The 22,476-nt window shown below is 44.5% G+C and overlaps 1 protein-coding gene and 2 long non-coding RNA genes across 4 annotated transcripts in view; 1 reads left to right on the top strand and 2 right to left on the bottom strand.

The window, feature by feature from the left end:
• The window catches only part of LOC306641513, a 23,326-nt gene extending 11,673 nt beyond the window's left edge, over positions 1-11,653 (top strand). Inside the window, exon 2 of the long non-coding RNA XR_013758178.1 lies at positions 369-11,653. This is a non-coding gene — a long non-coding RNA (uncharacterized lncRNA). The remainder of the gene's footprint in view (positions 1-368) is intronic.
• Positions 1-22,476, bottom strand: part of ITPKB (inositol-trisphosphate 3-kinase B) — a 100,122-nt gene that overhangs the window by 59,886 nt on the left and 17,760 nt on the right. The gene's annotated exons all lie outside the window — the stretch shown is intronic.
• Positions 4,219-22,476, bottom strand: LOC306641519. Its single transcript, XR_013758185.1, has 2 exons — positions 19,875-22,476; positions 4,219-19,810 (listed from the first exon to the last, which is right to left on the bottom strand). It is a non-coding gene; the product is annotated as an uncharacterized lncRNA (long non-coding RNA).

Raw genomic sequence — 22,476 nt, 5'->3', positions numbered from 1 at the left:
GCTGGAGGCAGCATGCTGTTCAAAGGACTTAGTCTTCAAATGTAGAATCACTAATGCCCCAAATTTACTGTCTGAGGAGAGCCAAAAGGAAGGGAAGGGAGGGAGTGGAGACCTTTTTGAGTTAAAGGTCTGTGCTGACATCATGGGCCAGACAGAAGGTTGATTTGTATCTTCTCCTATCCTGGATAACTCAAGTTTTACCCAGAAAGTCCCCCACCAATGCTTTTAAGAGAATTCAAATTATTCAATGGGCCTAGCCACAATGGGGTCTCACCAAGGGCAGCCCTAAAAGAATTTGACTGTGTTCACTGAACCATTGCTAACAAACTTTTTTTCCCTTTTTTTTTTTTTTTTTTTTTTTTTTACAGTACAAGAGATTGAATCCAGCGGTGCTCTGCCACTGAACTGAGCCCTTTTTAACACTCACTAGGTTGCCCCAGGCTGGTCTTGAATATGCAATCCTTCTGCCTATCTTCCTGAGATGCTGGGATTACAAGCATGTGCCACTGGGCCCTGCTGTTGCTAATAAATTTTAAGACACCACAGAGAATATGAGAAGGGTCAGAATGTTAAAGATGGGTAAATATTTGCCTAATGTTCTGTCAAACTGGATTCTGGCAGATTGGCAAACGTAGGGCATGATTATACAACAAGTGATTTGTTAGCACTTACAGGGAAAGGTAGAAATCACTAACAGTCTACATAGTTTCACTGAGAAAGTCTCAGCAAATCCATCTCATTTCTTCTAGTGCAGGCTACAGGATGTCTTCAGATTTCATCAAGATGCAAAAAAGACTAAAAAAATAAAATCTGCATCAAAGTGCAGTTGAGTAGTTTTGAAACTGTTTGAACAACTATACTCCCAAGGCCTCAAGAACCTTGAAGATTGTTTCTAATAGGATCTAAAGGGTTCCTTCCTGAGTCCAATCCTAGTCAACCTGTTTATCAATGACTTTAATTTGTGAAGAACAACAGTACTAACTGGTATAGAATACTCTCAAGAAAGTGATGATTGGATGACATCTGGGCACCCAGAGGACACTGTACCATTGCAACAAGTATTTCTACATCTTATCTTATGTGGGCCTGTTAAGTCACAGAGCCAGGGATCATCATACTCATGTTACAGCTAAAGACACCCCAGCTCAGCCATCAGAATTTCTCAGCTTCAACAATATTGACATTCTGGAAAATTCTCTGCTGTCCTGTGCATTGTAGGATGGGTAGCAGTATCCCAGGCCTCCACCAGTAAATGGCCAGTAGCACTACCCTTTTAGCTGTGATAACCAAAAATGTCTCCAGAGCATGTTTGACATGCTCTGGGGGCCCACATCATCCCAGCTGAAAACCATTGGATTACTCAAACGGTTTAATCAAGTGAAAGCTTTAATCTGACTTGATCAAGGTCCAGGATTAAAAAGTTGCCAGGGCAGTATTTGACTATAGGCCTCCTTATGTTTCCTTCCCTTGCAAAAAGCTGGGAGGGACAGTGAATACAGTAAATCACAGAAGCAAGGGTCACAATTGTCTTAATCGAAATGCTAGGCCAAAATCAGCAACTGAAGAGTACAAAGGTTCATATTCTAGTTTTAGGAAATCAGTTGAGCAAAGGGAGGCTGGCACTGGGGTGGGGAGCCCACTGAATCTCAGCTCCATGAGCAGCAGCCCCCATGACTGCAGACATCAACATGATCATGGACTGCCCTGATGGAGGAAGCATCCTGGCATCTCCCATGCTCCAACTCTGGCCAGTCACCAAGCATTCCCTACCACCTCTTCTCCCTTCTCACCCATAGCAGCAGACCCTGATACCTCCCATGAAGCCTCCCACCACCCCTACAGAATGGGGTGTTGCCCATCCTCAACTGGCCCTTCTAGTGGCAGCAGCACATGGCCTATGGCAGAATTAGAAGACAGAAGGCAAGAAGGAAGGGAAGGAAAAGAAGGAAGATGAGAGAAATGGGGGAGGAGAAAGGAGGGAAATGCAGTAACTACAGCAGAGCCCACAACACCAGGGTGAACCCCTAATGCACGGTAGGATGAAAGTGAAGAGAAAGAAGAGGGGAGGGAGGGAGGAAAGGGACATAGACCAGGAGAAGGAAAAGGAGTGAAAGATAGAGCAGAGGGAAAAGACTGATGCCTCTCAGCCCTCCAACATCCATTCCCACTTTTATTCTTCTCCTATCCGGTTCCTTCTTGTCTCTCATCCAGGGCACCCAGCTTAGCCTAGAGCCTGCCATTAAGCCCCTAACCTGGGAATCTCTGGAATTCAGTAAACTCAGTAAAAACCCTGGCTCCACTAATTACTAGCTATGTAAATATGGGTCAATTATTTAATCTCTCTAGTCTTAGTTTCCACATCTATGAGGCCAGGATAATAATATCTTCCTCAAGGACTGGGCATGGGATTAAAAGAGAATTAAATTATACATACACAATTGTTAAGCTCCATGTGTGTATGCTCATACACATAGAGTGCTTGGCACACAAAAAGTACTCTCTGGTAGCTTGTATTACTTATAACATGCAGTATTGGCAGGTAGGTAGTAACCATATATTTTACTATCTGAAACACAAGTTTCCATCTCTGATAAGGTCCAGTCTTAGAGAGGAAACAGCACAGGCCTGGCCCCTGAGGACAGTTTCCTGGTTGGAGCATTACTAGCTTGCAGCAATATCAGCTGCTACTTTTGCTTAGGGGTGGTTTGGAGACAAAGCTAAGATGGCTGACTTCCCCCAAAGAATTCACAACTGGCATTAGTAATGGAAAAAACATTAACAACACAATACCTTTATATCCAATTTGGGCTCTGGATATTTTCTAAGCATCATCACTTTTGCTAAAATCCCAGCCTCTCAGAACTGAGATACTGCAGAGGTGATTTGGCTAGAGCCTTGCCCTGAGGCCTGACCTGAAGCCTGAGTCTTCCAGCATTACTATACTAGGGGGAAAGAGAAAAATCACACAGGGCCAGGATCAATCGAGATATCTGCTTCCTACACATAGAGTAGGTAGTTAAAAACAGGGCTCATCCAGGAAGTTCATACTCCAGGATTCTTGGGAATAAATCAAAGCAACCACCAAACAAACTGGTTCACTCTACTCTGGAGGTGTTATGATCCGAGAGCAACACTCTAGTATTGTCCACCAAACCAGAATCCTGGATGGACAAGCATCAAATAAAGTTGGTAGGTCCAGAAATAAATCACCTGAATCAGACTACAGTGCCTGTTGCCACTTGGTTAATCTTCCTGAAACCATTTCCTTGTCTGAAAGGTGAAGGTAATAATAATTGTTGTAAGGAAAAATTAAGTCATGATGCATTTAAGAGCATGGTACAGTGTTTGGCAAATATTCCAGAAATGTTAAGCAAATCTGAAAAGATCAAAATACATACTGCAAAAAACATGAGAAGTAACATTTCCCCCTTTTGGCAGAGCTCCACACCAGCCATGAAGGGACCTAGTTCCTGTTCTCCTCCCTCCAAGAATGACAGGATGAGTACCTGGAAGTCAAGTGGGGGAATCTGTGCCTGTTTCTCCCAACTCTGCAAACAATGGCTGCACATTTCTGCTGAAGGATAAGCAGAAACCGAACACACCTCTCATGCGAACACTGGACTTTAGGCAGTTCCAAACACTTTGATGGACATTTAAGTGAATTTCCCTCACTGTGACTACAGAAGCTAGAGGGAAGGTGATCCCAGGTGAAGACACTGGCAACATGCTGTAAGTGGCATTAGTACAAGAGAGAATTCTCTGGTTTCCGAGGCAGACAATCCAGAACTGTCCATAAGAGCTGCCTCAAGAATGCCATAGCTCTCTGGCCTTGCCTGACAGATGTGTTAAAGGGTCCCCAAGAGAAGCCAAATGCTCCTGGGGAAGTCTTGGTCACAGCTACAACTGGCTGCCTGCAGGTTGGGAGTCACCAAACCCAAAGATAGGGTCTCATGCACAGTACTGTCCAGACGACAAAGTGACAACCACCCCAGGCACAAAACAGCACTGTGGGCTGAAAGGCAGTGTCTGCCTGACCAGTTTAAATCTTGTTTTCTGTCCTCTAAGTGTCATGGGTATAACTGTCAAGGGGCCAAAGAGAATCACCCAAATTGGACAGTTCCTTAAGGGCAGAAGTTCTGTTTGATTTATCTTTGTTTCCACAGCACCTAGCATGGTGTCTGGCATAGGTCAGATGTTCAGGATATTTCTGTTGATGTGAAAGATGAGAAAGGTCACTGGCTCCTTAAGATCACTAAAGCAGAAAAAAAAAAAAAAAGATCCCTAAAGCAGCAGCTCATTTCTGGACTGAACAGGGCTGACCTCAGAGGCCAGAAGGGTAGGGCTAGGAAGCCAACAGCACAGGTGTTGAGAAACCTCCCGTATAGTACTGGTGCTCTGGGCCAGTGAGTAGAGGATCCACTGCTCAGAATCACAAGACTGGGAAGTACAGGCCTCAATATTTCATTTTGACTCTCCTCAGACTCAGAGCAGGCTGAACTAAACCATGCTCAGAAGAGACAGAGCCCCAAGCCACAGGTATTATTCACTTACATATAAGTGGATCATTACTAAATCACCAGAGGCTGGAGAAGAATGGAAGGCTTTTAGAGAGCCAAGGGGCAACTCCCAAATTAGGTATCTGCTGAATGAAGTCGGAGCAGGAAAAGGACAGGCAAGGTGTGCAGGGGGTGGTAGAAAGCGTCCCTGATGGGGAAACCCCCTCCCACTGGCTGCTTGCCTGCCCAGCACCCTGCCTGCTAACTGCATACTCACAGATCCACTGGGTCTCCAGGAAGAGCCCTGGGCAGGGCCACCTCTGCTACTGTGCTCATCTCTCAAGCTGGTACCCACTCCAACCTGTTGTACCTAGTTGCGTAAAATTAAGAGGGCTGAGCTACTGCAGCTCAAGAAAAAGCCAGAAAACCAGTATCAAACCGGTCTCATCTGGACACTAACAGCTGCTGGGAAGGACAGGGAAGAGCTACTGGGTAAGGAACAAAGCTTTAAGTTTTCCCTGGGTTCCTTGAACTCTCCATGGCCCTCTGGCCTCTTCTCGCCCCCACCACCTCCCATGAGGAAACAGTCCTGGCTTTCTAACATGCTGATAATAAGGGCATATCGGGCCAAGAGGGAGGGAAAGGTCTCAGCCAAAAGGAAAGTAAAGCAGCCACTGGTAGGATGGCCAAAGGCAGCAGCCTTCTAGTCAAGCAGCACTGAGACAAAAAGGAAGGATGGAGAACGCTCAGGCTGTGGACCTGAAGGATAATCTCTGAGGGCCTCAACACTACCAGACATCCCACAGGCTGCTGAAAACAGTTTCCATAACCCAATCACTTATCCTAGAGGCAATGCAGAGGACAGTCATTAAGAACCCAGACTCTGCAGCCGACAGTTTGTGTTCACATATTAGAATTTTCTCTCGCACTTGAGAAATTACTTAACCTATCTCAGTTTCCTCCTCTAAAAATACAGTTTCCTCATCTGCAAAATACACATATGACTAGCACTTACCTTACAGGGCCAGTTTAAGGATTAAATAAGCCAAAATACTGAAAGTTTACAATTAAGCTTAGAATAGTGCCTGACATATATTAAGTATTCAAGAAACATTAAGCAGTATCATCTTTACTGGGAGCTTTACTTTTTTGTTTGTTGGGTTTTGACGGCACTGGGGATCCAACCCAGGGCCTCTACATGCTAAGCAAGTGCTCTACCACTGAGATATATTTCCAGCCCTTTTTAATTGTATTTCAAGATAGGGTCTCACCAAGTTGCCTAGGCTGGCCTCAAGCTTGCCATTCTCTTGCCTTAGACTGCCAACTTGCTGGGATTACAGGCAAGTGTCACTGCACCCGGTCATGGACAACTTTTGACAGTAGTCCTTACTGGGATATTCTCTAGAGCACCCAGGGTAGCACAGCCTCATTAATCAAAATAATGATAAAAATAAAATAAGCACCATTCATTACATATGCAACGCCCTTTACTTACATCAGTTAGTACCCACAAAAACCCAATGTGGGAAGCATTTTTATAAAAGGTAAGTATTAGCTAAAATGAAGCTGATGATTGGCCAGGCTGGGATTGGAACTTGGCCTGTAACCCCAAAGCCTTCTTTCCACAGCTGCACTGCTTGACTACCGAACCCCACCTTCTGAGTCCCAATACCCTGAAAAGAGCAACATGGGAGCAAGATGGAAGCAAAATCCCCAACAGAATTCAAGCAAGAGAGGAGACTGCAAAAGACTCGGGGGTCTTCTGAAGATATTCACTACCTTGTCAAAGCCCGTGGCCTTGTCATCATTTGCACCTTTTCTTTAACTCTGATTTTAGGTTACACAGGGAACAAAAGGCAGCCCTGGTGAGAATCCAGCAAGTATGAAACTGTTTTTATGAACATGGGCTTGAATAAGACTTCTCCCCATGTCCCAGTTGCCCAATGACATTGTTCATGTTAACACACTCCTAAGAGCTACAATACTTTTGACACTGATAAGAAACCAGTCACACATGGGTCTGTGTGAGTTGCACTGAGACTCCCTGCTGGAAAAGCCCAGAATTCCTGTTTCTAGAAGGAGTGTCATTTCTACAGAACAACAAATAAAATCCCAACAGGAACATTCCTCCAAGGCTCCCTGTGCTCTACCATTTTGCTAACAATGACTCCACTTTAAAAAACTTGACTTTTCTCATTTTCTCCAAGGATCTTAACTCTAATCTTTCAAAGATCCAAAAGAGATCAGCTCAGTAAATTGTCAGCCAGAAGGGAGGTAAACAAAGATCTATTCCTAAGTCTGCTACTAATAAAACCTCAAAAAAGTATGACTAAGGGGCACTCACTAATCACCCAGTTGTGATCAGAGGGCTCCACGTCAAGATCAGTTTCTGATTCCTCACCAGCATTGGCACTCCTAAGGCGCCAAATAGCCATTTCCTGCTCACCAATGGCTCTTTATTAAGACCCTTCCTCCTCCTTCTTCCCCTAACACCTAAGTACACACAAGGAGAGGACCAAAAAGTACGGAAAATGTTTACCTAAGAGTGGAGAAAATGCCAAAGAATAGAAAACAGAAAAAAAAAAAAAAAAAAAAAATGAATTAGGTCTATGTTGAGCAGGGTTACTATTTCCCAAGAGAAAGATCAACTTGATGGCTCCCCCTTTCACTGTGGTGAAAAAGATTCCTTTTTCCTGGGCTGCCTATACTCTTTTTAGGGAGTCATTATGTTTGTTACAAAACAACTGACATTATGCCTACAGAGAGATGACTGGAGTTGGCTAAACTTGTCATTCAAAGGGTCTACATTTAATTCAACCAATTAAGTGACTTAATTTAATCATCTGACTCCAAGAAACCCATGAAACACATCTCCTAGCAGTCTTTTTACTGAGCAGGTGGTAAGGAAGACACATTAACAGGGTGCTTTAACCATTTTGTCAGTCTAGAACCCTCCAAGACTAGTAGGAGGAAGTATGCCAAGATCAAAAAAAAGCAAGCTTAAAGAAGTCCATCCAGGTTCCCCAACAGATACTGCAGTAGAAGCACATCTGGCCCAGGATCTTTTGGGTTTTGTTTTGTTTGTATTTGTCTCTAATTCTTGTCCCAGCTTCCCCCAACCTCAAGAACTAGGAGTTAGAATTTTATTCCTTTCTACATAAGCACTTCCGCCCGCCTCCAGTAGATAATCTACACTAACCTATCGAGGAAAAATCTGAGCTGATGTAACAGCAAGAGGTGGTTTATTTTCATAACAGTAAAATATCTAAACCAAATATGCCCCGTGTTTCAGCAGCTTAAACACTGAGGTCTAACAAGGACCCGAGATTCCACTTTGCTTGCCAAGGGCTAAGTGTGTATGTTTAAGTGAGAGAAAGTGATGATGAGGGAAAATGGTGAATGTCTGAGTGGGTGAAGGGGGAAAAATGTGCAGATACTGCTAAGAAATCTGACCGCACTCATTCGCCTGGCCTCTCTAAGCATGCGAAAGACCGTGTGTCTGCACCCTCGGGAGAAGCGCTGCGCTCCTCTGAAAGGAAGGGCATCCTGCACCAGGAGAGCCGGGGACAGGCCTGGGCTTCATCTCTCAGTTCTCTTATTTACAACTAGCAGACCGGCGGGCCTTCCGCCCTCAACTCAGGTCCGATTCGCACCGCCCAGGCTCTGCCTTCCGCGGCTTTCCCCCCCACCTCGGCCCGGCTCCGCTCTCCGGGCCCCTACTTGCTACTGCGCTGGCCCAGCCCGCCGCGCACCGCCCACGCGCGGAAGCCCGCGGCCGGAGAGGAGGCACCGCCTCCCGGCATGCTAGGCGGCTGCAGCGATCACATGACCGGGAGGTGGCCGGCCGGGTAACCTAGGCAACAGGGGGGCCTGAAATGGTCTCTTGGAGCCTTCCTGGGGAGATGAGTCCAGCGCTGCGCTGCACCTTAGATAAACCATCCCAGGGCGCCTAGTGCAAGCTCCCTGGTCTTGGGAGAATAAATGAGCTTAAGTCAGGCTTTCTCCATTTGTAAAATGGGTATAATGGTTTTGTGAGAACCGAAAGGGACACTTCATCAGCGGGCTCTCTTAAGTCTCCTCTACGCCCCTTCACCCCAGAAGCAACAGCTTTTGGTCCCACTATTTGATAATTTTGTGCAAGGATTGATTTTCTTTTTTAAAAGATCTGTTTCATCTCTTGGGACACCACAATGTCCAATTCCACCAAAAACTCAGCCCAAAGTTTCTATTTCCCGATTTATGAGGGTCGGTTTCTAAATAGTATTTGTTAGAATGTGGAAAACTTCTGATATTAAACTGAATTAAACTTACCTTTGCATTGTTAAAAATGAAAGGAGCCGCTACACTAATGAGTACAAACATTAGTAACACAAGCACTTCAGAATGTTGGGCATGCCACAAAGTACCAACTACAAATTATTAACCCTTATTAAATATTAGATTCCCAGTGTAATTATACATGACCAAGAAAGTAATAACATGACTTATCTTTTTAAAACTATATAACTTAGGCCAGCCACACCCCAACAGCCAACATAACTGGTCAATGTTGTGTGAGACTATCCTGTATGAAATGTGTGTGTGTGCTGCTGAAGATGTATGAGGCTGGAGAAGAACCCTACTAGTTCCTTTCCTGGGTTATTATGAAAAGTTGAATGTAGCAGATGACAATGAAAATTGCCTTTTCTGGAGAGTGTAATATTTTCTCTCCAGGGAAACAAGTAAAGCCATGTGACAACAGCACTGGAGGTAAAAATGACAGAAGAAAGGTTTTGCAGCAGCTTGAAACAAAGCAGTGCATCATTCTGGCAACCTGACAGCCAAGCTTTATTCAGAGCTCATTGGCTACTTAAACAGTAAGTGATGGAAGTTCAACAATGCTGTTCCCTGTCTAGGAGTAATAAACTTTCCCCTTCACAGCCCATAGGAGAAAACGGATAACTTCACCCAACTTCACATTCCTTTAAATCTTGAGCTGGAATTAACTTTTTTAAGTCATAGACTCTTTTGCACTGTAGAACAAACTCCTCATAAAATGCAGAGATTGAAAGGAGAATTACTGGCAAAAGTATGTGCTTTAAAAAAGAATTACAGCATTGCTCTTGCTTGGCCAAAAGTGTTAAATGTTCAGAGATGAATTCCAGAATAGGTAGCAAATAAGAACAGCATGAGCAACCATGGTAGAACCAGAAGGGTCTAAGAAAAGTTTAAGGTCAATGACCCAAATGACCCAATTTGAGGTCACTCTCTGACAGCAAAATCATCCAAAAATTTAATAAAACATTAAAAACTAATTCCTTTATTACTCATTACACATTTTCCAGAAATAGTCTAGTGGCAAGAGGGAGGGAGGAAATGCCAGAAAAATAAAACTGCAATTGAAGGTTCTGATTCTGTCCCTCGCATCCCACACCCTACCAACTTCTGGCTTATACCCAAACATGCAAAATGCCTATTTGCACACACAGGCACACATACCTTAATCTCCCACCAGAAAGACTTCATATCTATGGCTGCCTCCATTCATTCCAGGAGGCTAGGCTGGCCTCCACAGCAGGAGGATGCAAGCATCTTTCCCTCCAACAATATCAACTTAAATTGAGAGTTTCCTCCTGATCTCTGAGAACGTATCTTTGGGACTGAAGTCATTCCTTAGGATCCCTGTCAGGTCATTTGAGGAATTCACAACTCCTAAGTCTCTGGGAACTGAAGCGAAGCCTCTAAAACAAGCAAGCCCAGAGTGCTAGGAAAGCAGTCATGGAGCAATTGGAAGGAATTTTTCTCCCATCTTCCAATTCCTAAGCACTCATCTGCTCATATAAACATCAACCCAACCAGTCTGTTCTCTCTTGCTCCATGCTGCTAAAGGGAAGCTAAGGAATAGACAGAAGGCAGAGTTGTCAGGAGCACCTGAGCAGATGTTCCCCCTTTCTGTTAAGTGAAGGTGAAAGGGCACATCAAGCCCACCCCCACCCAAAAAAAAAAAAAAAAAAAAAAAAAAAAAAACCTGGAAAATATCAATAGCTTCAGTCAGAGGCAGTATAAAATTTAAAAAGAATAAATTGAAGGGAAAGAGCATAGTATCAAAAAGTTTAACTCAACACTGAGAAACAACAAATGATAAAGCAATACATAAAAATATCTGATAGTGAAACCCTTTGACCTGGACAGTGATTTTCTCCAAGTTAAAAACAAAAGACTCTCTTTTTTCCACTTCCATTCCTAGGTTCCTTGATGGGAAACCTTATAGAACATGGATTTTGGGAACTGAGAGGGACATCAGAAATCAGTCAGTCTTTGGGTTCTAAACCCGCAGACTGTGGTCTGGAATGGAAACAGGATTCTAATTATAAATGTCCTAAAAGGGCAGAATGACCTGTGAAGTGGTTATTTCTCCAGGAAGAGAGTGTCTGGCTTTCAAGCATTTTCCAAGATGGCACCAGACCCAAAAGGAGTTGGAACCACTAATCTGGTTCAGCTCTTGGATTTCATAGATAGGACCCAAAAAACTCAATTGAGTGCTCCAGGTGACAAAGCAAATTATATGTCAACTTCCGAAGCTGGCTGGGGCTCTGTGGGAGGAGGAGGAGGATGCCACATGAGCCAACAGGCCTTTTCCATTTCTAATTACAAGATTCTGTGAAGTCTCCAGCCGCCACTCTGTCTGGCCTTCTGGGCCTGGGCGTGTCAGTTGCCATGCTGTTGCCGAAGTGTACAGATGGCCAGGGGACTGGAGTGGTTGGATATAGCCAGAAGCCAATCAGCTAGCACCCAGGCTCCAGCTCTTAGCCAAATTGTTTCCAGGGGTTTCCAAGGGCTCACCAGGAGGGTTCCAAAAAGCTTAGTCTTCACAGGGTGAGGCACAATTCAGTGTTCCAAGGACACGTCACAAAGGTCAGTTGCATAAAGATGAAAAACTCAGTAAAAACCATTGCCCTCCAGTACCATATGGTCTCTATTTCCAGGTCAGGCCAGACCAATTAGGAACAATTTCACAAGGGGAAAAAAAAGGGACCTATTAGAGTAATCCAGAATAAAAATTTTGTTGCAAAATGAAGCACAATTTTCAGAGATTATCATAGAATGGGAAAAATTGTAAATAATGTAACTGATAAATTACTATACAAAAATGCTGTCAATGCGCAGTCAGTGGTTGCTCCATGGTGATAAAAGGGCAGTGAACATGTGAGTAATTAAAGGCTACTGGCACAAGAAAACATGTAGAGTCCTTCTTGAAAATGGAAGAATTACAAATTAAAACTTTAAGGGACAATTAGACAATTGCAAACTACAAAGAAGATCCAGTGATGGCAGAGAAAGAGCAGCACCTGGACTTTGCAGATGCCACCATAATGAATTGGTTCAGCTTTTCCAGACAGCAGCGTGGAAGATGCAACAAACAGAGCTCTATGATCCTGGGCTTTGATTCAGTACTACCCCAAGGGAACATTTCTCAAGGAAGGAGCCAAATGGAGAGAAAAAGGGGTAATTTTTATGAATATGCTTTTTGCGGCTTATAGCAACAACTGCCACCAAAAATGGAAGGCACCTACACAGTAAAAGAACAGTGTAAATGATGTAGAGATCAAACTCAAACTCAGTTCATTACTGAATACTCTGCTCTTCACTACTACATGAGGAATATGCAGTTCCTGTCCTGAAAATGGATTGCTACTAGGATTTAATGAGATAACCCATGAAAGGCATCTAGAAGGAAGCCTGGCACATAAGAAGTCCTTGACCAAGGTCAGCTGCAGTTATTATATGTTCATTTAAAATTGCAAGCAGACTTCCCAGTACAGCAAAAACAATGCAAACAGACGACCTATGTCAATATGTGAAAATGAAAATGTGAAATGACATTAAACCGATAACATCAACACATAAAACTAGTACAATCTGATTGCAATTATGTAAAACAAAATTAGTTCATCAAAGACCAAAGTGGACTTCAAATGAGTTTATTCGTTTACTCATGGTTCTCACCAGCTTCTTTCTGTACAATTTATTTAGTTTTTTTGTTTTTTTCTTTTTGGTTTTTTTGTTTTGTATTGTTTTGTTTTGTTTTTGAGCACCGGGGATAGAATAGAGGACCTCACATGTGCAAGGCAAGTACTCTATCACTGAGCTCTATCCCCAGCCCCTGCAATGTCTAAATTTTTATGTTAAACTAAAAACAATAAAGAAAAAAAACCTCAAAGACTTTGAAGAATGAGACAGGGAACAATGCAAGGGACCTGATTTTGTTAGGGTGTCTACATTTCTCCCCAAGGCACTCAGCAAAAATGTGTGCTCCGTGGAACTACTCCAAGAGTAGTTACTGATTATTATAAGCCATTCCTACACCATAAGCTGGCTGTGGCACAAAACTATGACACCTTCTAGTCAATGACACACAGGGGATGCCTGCTGGGAGCCTTCTGAGAAAGATGCCCTAGCCTTGGACATCAGAGAAAGCCATCCCCTCTTTTCCTCCATGGTATGTTATCATGTCCCCACAGGACACCAGGACCTGCGGCAGCCATCCTATGACCACGAGAAGATATGAGTCACCATGCTATGGGGACCAGGCAGAGGGATGCAAAGGACGCAGATCTTTGAGTAACTTTTCTGTGCCAAAGAATTAGCCAATGTTGGAGCTCCCTATGCTGGGACTTATTAATTAAGGTGAAAGAATATGTTTGCTTTATTGTTGAGTCAGTAGAGCTGCAGTTTTCTCTTCTCTACAGCTGAAGACATCTTAGCTAATGAGGCAGGGATCCGAGCAGCCTGATGGAGGCCCGGCAGGTCAGTCCAACTCAGGAGGGGACCAGGATTCTGCCAGGATCCTTCATTGTATCCCATCCAGGAGAGAACCTAAGAGGTAGAAGAAGAAAAGGCACTGGTATGTCCACCCCTAATGTACAAAAGAGCTATGCCCAAGCCTGAGGACAATACCAGATGGTACAGCAAGCAGACACTAGGCCGAGAGCCCCAGATGTCTGGCCCCCCATCAGGGGATCTCCAAAGGCCTCTTAGCCACTAACACTCTCATTTCTGGATTTACCCATTTATAAAAGTTGCAACTAAAACTGTCCTCTAAGGTAGGGCAGTCAGAAAAATGCAGGATACCCAGTTACACTTGAACTTAATGAATATGCTCCAAGTGCAGGCATGTCCCATGTGTGATGCTTTCTCCAGGCATCAGGCTAGGGACAAAGGCCTGAGTCCACACACCAGAAACAGAGATGGCCTCCGCCCCATCACCAGAGCTACCCTGGGTGTGTGGCCTGCCAGTAGGAAGATGGCTGGTCTCTGGCCTCTTGAGGTCTCCAGTGTGTCTGGGAATGTCTGCAGTGCATTTTATAGCAACAGATAAGAAGTGGCTGACTCTTGGAATGTGAGGGTAGGGCAGATGTCACTGTGGTCCTGAGAGGTTTGGAAACCATGCTGCAGGCTATAGGACAGGTATGGGAGCAACAGGGAGGAATACAGTGGCTCCTGACATCCACCGCTCTTCCATATGAATTTCTCAGATGAAGCAAAAGAGATGAGCATCCTCTGATATCCATGGCTTTGGACCAAGGATGAGAAGTGGCAGTGGGCAAACCCTAGTGCTTGCATAGCCACTGTTTATAAACTGGCCTTATCTATGGTCATGTCCTTATAGTCTTTCTGCATCAGGCCTTGTCTTACAGCGTGACCCCCTGGGGCCAAGGACAATATTTAACTTGCTTGGTGTGACACTGGCTCCCCGCTCACAAACACTCCCTTAATAAAGCTTGGGAATGAGAGTGGAGCTTCATTTCCTGGAACTCTGCTTTATGGTTTCAATTTTATATCCCCACAGCATCCTGCCCGGGACCAGCACTATCCCAGAACTGAGGACAGGTTCTCAGGTAGGTACCTGTGAAGAAATATCTCCTTCACAGAAAGCTTCACAACCAACAGGCCCCCAAATTAAGCCAGTGACAGACAAATTTGTTTTCACTGCCTCTGTCTCCTTTCCCCAATTCACTTCTTCTGGAAGTTGCTGTGCTAAAAGGTAGCACTGGAAAAGCAGTTTGGGGCTGGATGACTAAAGACCATGACCTTCAAAAGAATGGAAGCAAGAAAACAAATGGAAGTGCCTGTGTTCATAGCAATCCTTTTAATCAATTGTCTTTTTTCTTTCTAGAAATGGGAGAGGAAAACCAAACAGAAATTGCAGGGAAGAAGGAAGGAAGCAAGACTGGCTATATAATTTGCAGAGCCTAATGAAAAGAGAAAAGGCATTATCTCTCATTCAATAATCAGGGAAAAGTGTAATGAAAGGAACCAAAATATCAAACTGAATCCTTTCTGCCACATCCACACACCCCATCCCCAGCCTGATGTACTATTTCTTACTTTGCTCTTTGATGCCTTCCTCCCTGGAGCACCAGGATGCTCTCTGAGTAAGTACTGGACCCAGGAGCTGATTCCTTGACTCTGGCCACTCAGGGTGTCTATAGTGCTCCCCTCCAAAGAGGTGCCAGGCCACGAACAGGGGTCTCCTCTCCCCACTAACCCACCAGCAGATGGGCAGCACCCAAGGGATTACAACCTTCACATCGAGACATGCTTGGGATCTGGATCTGGACTGAAGTGGAGGTTTGGCCCCATCAAATTACCCATTTTGTGGCCCTGCCAGCCTGGGGTGGGAATGGCCACTCTGGCCTACCTTGGTACCAATAGAACCAACTGTGTCCCTCCCAGCAGCCTTACCCAGGCTCTCCTCCAATTCACTGAGGGTGCCCTGTGCTCATAAATTGGATGAAAAATACAACTTTATCACTTAAAAACATTGGCCTCACACCCTGTCCAAGCTTACAGGACATTTCCATGCCTATCCTCTGCCTCCTTTCCACCCCCAAAATCCTTGCACTCCAGTTGGATATTTTCTTGAGATTTTGCCAGAATAATTCCTTGCAGTGGCTGCTAACCAGATGCAGTACCTGGCCCCAGCCCTAGAGGGTGTTAAGAGAGAGAAAAAGGGGTTGGGGGAGATACAGATGCACAATGGCTAGATGGTTGGTTACTCAAGGAGCAAAGACCCCAAGCAACCTGCAGTGACTAGACAGTCCCCCACAAGAAGATCTGTCCTAACCAAAATACCAATCAAGCCAATCTGATGAAACTACCCCAGGGAAACTTCAAGTAACTGAAGTTTAAATGGAAACCTACCTCCATTTGTCATGAAGGTGACAAATGCAATGCAGAATTCCTCAGGAGTACTGCCCATCATCTCCTCTGAGGGGTTCCCCACGGGCTGGCACCACGTTGGTCCCTGGCTCAGTCAAGGGAAGGAAGCTTGCTGAATAAAGGGGGGCATTTATTTTCCTGAACACGTTTATTTGCCCTCTTCTGAACCCAGCTCAGCATCAGGCTTCCCCCTGAGGAAAGGTTTTCTTCTCACAGAAAGCATCCCTCAGCCTGGTCCCCAAGCTCTGGGACAAAAGCTTCAAGAAATCTCCCCAGTGGTGTATAGTAAGCCACCAGGGTGGAAACTTAGCAAGGGTGAGATAACAGTCGCGGTTTTATATATAGCACCTGTGCTTTCCAGAGACCTCAGAGCATGGGGTAAGCAGAGTTTTAACCACCCTCCCACCAAGGGGAGGCTGAGTTGGAAGGCAACCTCCTTTACGAGTCCTGCTGCCGCCCAGGCCCAGCATCCCAGAGAGGACTTAGAGAACATCAGGCCCCCACGAGGTCCCCAGCTGTCTGGCTCCTTGGCCTTCCTGGTCACTGAGGGCACAGTCTCAATCTGAAACTAAGTCAAAGGTAAGCAAGTGTTTACAGCACTGCCACTGGATGGGCAACTGAAGAAGCAGCTGAGGCTGCATGTGTCCCCCTCTCAGGCCTCTTATGCTCAAATTTCCAGAGCCTGGACATTCACAAACACTTCCTGCTCACTGCCTGCAGCATGCCTATCTTCCAGCAGAAAACAAAGGTGTTGAAGGGAAGGAACATGGTGCAGGGAGCACTAGCCTGGAGGAGGGAGAGTTGGTGGTCTCCCAGGCCTTGCCCGCTCCAGCTGTGACCTTACACAGGCCCTTCTATCTGTTTCAGGCACCAAGCTCTCAAGCTCATCTTAGTCTTAGTATATGGTCCTGCATGGCCTGCTTAAGCTGCCAAAAGGGCACTGCCCTCAGAAAAGAACAGTACAGGCTAAAGGTGTGAAAACGTCAGAGAGCCTCCGTGCATCACAACATGCCCAGGAGTGTCTGGTGGAAGAGGGAGGAAACACATGCAACCCAGTTCAGGCAGCGATCAGCAAACCACAGGACCTTCGGTAACGCTCACTCAACTGCACTCAGCTTCCTCACACCCTCTCGAGGGTGCATGCAAACATAGCCACACACCTACACATACCTGCACACAGTCACATGCACACACATATTATATAATTCAACACACACACATACACAATACTCACCCCACACACATACACACACATACATAACCACATGCACACATGTACATGTATATGCCACATATACATGTACACACCCACACGCACATAAACACAAACACACACATACAGACTCTGATAAGACCCCAGAGGTGAGGAGATCCTGGATCTAGCTGACTTTTTCAAGTTCTTCTCATCTCTGGACCAGTCCTGCCCCTGAGTTCCCAAATGCCTATTTCTGTCTCCGAGTGGGTGCCAGTGTCCCCTCTGTCCCACACCCCCACTCCATGTTCACCTCACATCATGGTGAGAAACAGTTCAGAAATAAAGTGGAAACCAGGTTTGGAGAGAACAGTTCACTGGGGAGGGAAGTAGAAACAACTGCTATTTTTATCTGTTTTTCTAAGACCTCCGTGCCCCCTCTGTCAGGAGTGACAAGGACTGTGCCCTCCTCACAGGTTTCCGGTCATGTCCCATTTTAGATCCACTACAGCCAGGCTCCTCTCTATCTTTGCAGCCAGGGCCTGGGGCAGAATTGTCCTTCGAAGGAGTTTCTAACAAAGAGAACACGAATTGGTTTATGAGAATTTGTTCAGGCTTCTAAAACCATCCCGATCGCTGCTGTTGGCATGTCTTCTATCTAAGATACGGCCCCATAAATTTATAGTTCACAAAGGACTGCATTCTGCTGCTTAACACTTGGCTCAGGCTTTAAAGCGGTCCTTTCTACCACATTCCCAGCCAAAGACTATCCAGGGTGTTCAGATAACTACCAGTGTCCTGAACAACTACCCTAACTCATTAAAACAATCTACTGCATGCAGTCTGTATTTATTTTTAAAAAATTCTACCAATCCTATCTCCAATGTTCTAACTCCAAAAATGAGGCCTGTGAACTGATCTTAACCCACAAGGACCTTCTCTGACTTATTTAGAGAATTTTTTTTTTTTTGGATCTTGACAGTCTCATTTTCTTTTTTTTGTTTGGCAATTTCTCACCAAGTTTGGCAAGCCAAGCTAGAAAGCTCTGTGAGAAGACAATGAGTTGTACATGCTTGCACATTCCAGGTATAGGTTTTGACATCTTGGTAGACATTAATGCTATCCCCCAAATATTTTCAGTTCTTCTCCTGGGTTTATGGTAGGACTTCACTCCCCTGATCGCTTAAAATTAAGTGACAACATGAGACTTGCTTGGTCAACTAAGTGTAAGCAGAAGTGACGTGTTAATTCTCTGGGCTGCAACTTTACCAGCCTGTATGTGATCTGCCACGTTCATTCCCTCTGCCTGATGACCAACACCATCAACCTGGGTCATGGAGTATAACAGGTAGAAAAATTAAAGTTGACCCAGATCAGGATGTAGTGTGATCAAGAAATAAACCTTGGTTGGCTGATTATGGGGTTTGCTGGTTGTTACTGAAACATAACCTAACCCACCCTGACTAATATAGAATTTGAAGTAAGAATTATATACCTGCTGAGAACTTGGTTTGCTGCTTGAAAGCAGGAAACAAGAAAGAGACAATAAAGAGGGAAAAGCAGCGTTCAGAGCAAACTCCTTGCCATCTCCTGACCTGCTTCGTTTTCTCATGCTTTCATGTTTTTGTGCATTTGAGTCCTTCTATTCCAAAATTCTTCCCCCAGCAGGAATTTATACTTATCCCTGTAAATACACACACACACACACACACACACACAGAGTTTTTAAGACAGGGCCTCACTATGTTACCCAGGCTGCTCTTGAACTCCATAGCTCAAATCATCTTCTTGCCTCAGGCTTCTGAGTTGCTTCGACCAGGTGAGCACCATGGCACCTGGCTATGGAGAGTATTTTAGTTTTCACAGTCAGGGTAGGTGCTACTGGCCAGAAATGCTGCTAAATATCCTACAGGACACACAACAGGCTCCCACAACAACAACAAAAAGTTATCTGTCCCCAAATGTCAGTGGTACTAAGGTTGACTTCTGTTCTAGAGTGAGAATATCTGAGGTCATATCCTGACTCTTATTTTACTGTGATTTGAGGCACGTCACTTTTGCAATGCCAGCCACATAATAAATATGTAATAGATGTTAAGCATTATAATTTGCCTCCTCCACTGAAATGCAAATTCCTAGGAGGTAAGGACTAAGCTTTACTTACGTATGTATTCCTACCTGCCAGCACACAATGGATGTTCATGGGTTATATAAGTGAAGTGGTCACCCCTTTCTGAAAATTAGCAAGTTTTGCAAGGAGGAGGTAAAACCTTCTGCCAGTTACCAAAAAGACAAAGTCTGTCTTAGCAAAACCTCTGCTGGTTTTAGTAGTTATTACTTGTAGTTCATTGCAAAGTACAAATCCAAGGACAGAAATTCTCAGCAAGAATATTTAAGAAACCAGAAGATAAATACACAACCATCCTGGAAGAAAGCAAGTTCATGGCAAATAAATTTTATAACAATTATGCTATTTCGAATGATTCAAGTCAAAATGAGCTACTTGCCAATAGCCACAATGGAATTTTATGGATTCAAACTCAAACCAAGCACAAACAGTATATTTTAATTTGAATCAGAAATGTAACAAGAGGTTTTTAAAAATCTATTGAGCAACATTAAACTCGCACCTCAAACTAGCTCCTCAAAATGTAATGAATCAGAGCCAGGCACAGTGACACATGCCTATAATTCCAGCAACTTGGGAGGCTAAGACAGGTGGCTCAAAAGTTTGAGGCCAGCCTCAGCAATTTAGCCAGGCCCTAGGTAACACTGTCTCTCAAAATAAAAAAATAAAAAGGGGTGGGGATGTGGCTCAGTGGTTAAGTGCCCCTGGGTTCAATCCCCAGTACAAAAAAAAAAAAAAAAAGAGTAATGAATCAAAAATTCTGACCCAAACCATTATTTAATTCAGTTATACCTTTGATCTTGGGCCCAATCAACTCAAAAATTCTGACCCAAACCCTTACTTGATTCAGTTATACCTTTGATCTTGGGCCAAATCAACTAACTCCTAAAATGAGCCAGACGATTCTAAAGGGCCCTGAGGACTGTGTGGAAAGTCTGTGATCATCTGTCTTCATGAGGCTGTTTCCACTCGCTAGGCTCAGGGGATACATGTGAAAATCCTCTGCTCATTTTCCAAAAATCCTTTAAGCCCACATAGGAAACAATACTTTCTCTGTGATAGACTGTTTATCCAAATTCACCAAAGGGGGTTTTTCAAATATTATACTTAATTATACCAAGGACCAAACAACATACCTTTTCATTTCTTATGACTCTCTGAAATGGGACTAAGGATGCTTTCTTTATTTCACATACTACAGAGCCTCTCATACACAATTAGGCAATAAAACAAATTCATTCTTAAACAAAAGATGTCACCTCTGTTGCCCAATGGAGGCCAGATCCTCCAGGCTGGTTCTCAAATTAGCAGCCATCCCAAGACCACTTCCTACAGCCCCCTTTTGAGTCAGGAGGAGAGAGGCTAGATGGGCACCACTGCCCAGGGGCTATGGTGGGACTGTGAAGTTCAATGCTGGTTTTAAAAGGAAGAATTATTTCAGTCCCTGGCTGCTGCTATTAGCAGTTCTGAATTATGTGCACACTTTTTCTTTTCTATTTAATCAAAATAAGAGAGCAGAAGCATTTCTGGGGGACTTTAGCACACACCCAAGTGACAAAACTAAACCCAAATCACAGGCCCAAGCGTAGAGACTCACAGGGAAGCCCCAGCGTTGGGAATGGAGCCCCACCCAGAGAGGGCCTCCTCCTTCACTTTTGAATTGCATTTCAAAGGAATTCGCCTTGTCAGAGAAAGGGGAAGAGTACATGGAATAGAAGGGCCCACAAGCACCAAAGCAAGGAATAATGAAGAAACAAGGCAACTTCTCGGAATGGCAGGGGTTTGCTATGGCCCCTGTGTTGTCTTCCTCTCCACTGTGGTTTTCTTCCAGAGAGACCAGAGGGAGGAGGAGGAAGGAAGCAGGAAGACACTCTGCATGTGTTTCTTTGTTTTTCTTTTTGTTTCCAGGCCTGGCAATTCATAGACACCTTTCCTGAAATACAGTACCTGTGAGTCAGCCTGGGTGGGATCCTGTGGAGACGGGCTGGGAGGTGCTGGGAGCTGGGCTGGGGCCGCCACCCTGGCTCCCTACACACCACAGTCGGCCAAGGGTGCCCACTGAGGAGCACTATTCTATTTTGGAGTCTGAGGACACAGAGGGCACAAAGGTGCCTCAGAGATGAACAAGCACCCTCACCTGAAGCCCTGAGAGGCCCAAGACTTTGGACATCCTGATTCTGTCAGCAGGGCAACTCCATGGTATTGTTTTTGTCTGTCTGTCTGGTTTTTTTTATAAAGCATCCCCTCTTTTCTTTTTTAACTTTATTTTTATGTGGTGATGAGGATCAAACCCAGTGCCCAGGCAAGTGCTCTACCACTGAGTTGCAATCCCAGGCCCATTTTCGTTTCTTTTAAACCCAGATCATTTAACGGAAGGGATTAGCCAATAAACATATAAAAAGGTGTTCACTATCATAAGCCATTAGAGAAAAACAAATTAAAGCCATAACAAGAGGCTGGGGATTATAGCTCAGTGGCAAGTTCTTGCCTAACATGGGTCCTGGGTTCAATTCCCAGCACAGCAAGCAAACAAACAAAAATACTACCATGAGATACCCATACAAGCCTGTCAACTGGTTACAATTAAAAAAAAATAATAATAACACCAAATGCTGGTGAGGATGTGGCAAAACTGGATCAAGCATATACTAGTGGGGGGACATGAAAAACAGCCACTCTGGAAGACAGTCTGGCAGTTTCTTTTAAAAACTAAGTAAAGATGCAACTATCATCTGACCCAACATTTGCATTCCTGGCATTTATCACAAAGCAATGAAAGCTACGGTTACACAAAACCATGTGCACAAGTACTCACAGCAGCTTCACTTGAAATAGCCAAATGCTGGAAATAACATGATGTCTCCTCCTAAAAATGACAGTTTAATCAAATCCTCAGAGGAGGACAAGCAGAGGCTTAGGATCAACTTCAAACTAAGAAATTCCTGATGTCCTCCACCCCAACTGACCATGCCTAGTGGCTGCCCCACATGACCTTCACAATGCTCACAAGGAAGCCACCACTTCACATGGTACGGATTAGAATGCTCCTTTCTAAGGAGGGGCCAATGGCATGCCTGAAGTTCAGGCCCTTCAATCCCAGCTGTCTCTTCTTGTAAGGAACCCCCAGGTGATCAGTTATTAAAGGCCTGGGCCTCCAGTCTACTGTCCCCTTTGAATGAAACTTTCTCTCTTCAATCACCCAAGTCTCAAAATTTAAGTGAGATCTGTAAGGAGGCAAACCACCTGGACTGCATTCAATTCCAATTTATGTGTTACTGTTATAAGCCCACAGCAGGCTCTTACCCATGTCATTTAAAGATGCTGGACCACTCTGCTCTAGGATGCCTGGGTGCTTACACAGTACGACAGTGCCCAAGGAGCCCCATGATGCTCTCCTGGCACAGCCTAGGGCAATTGGACACGCAAAGATCTGTGCTCTGTACTTGATGAGACCCCCT

This window comes from Sciurus vulgaris, assembly GCF_902686455.1.
Source record: "Sciurus vulgaris genome assembly, chromosome: 12".
Classification (NCBI taxonomy): Eukaryota; Metazoa; Chordata; class Mammalia; order Rodentia; family Sciuridae; genus Sciurus; species Sciurus vulgaris.
Note: the sequence above shows the minus strand (reverse complement) of the source record. Positions and strands in the feature narration are given on the sequence as shown.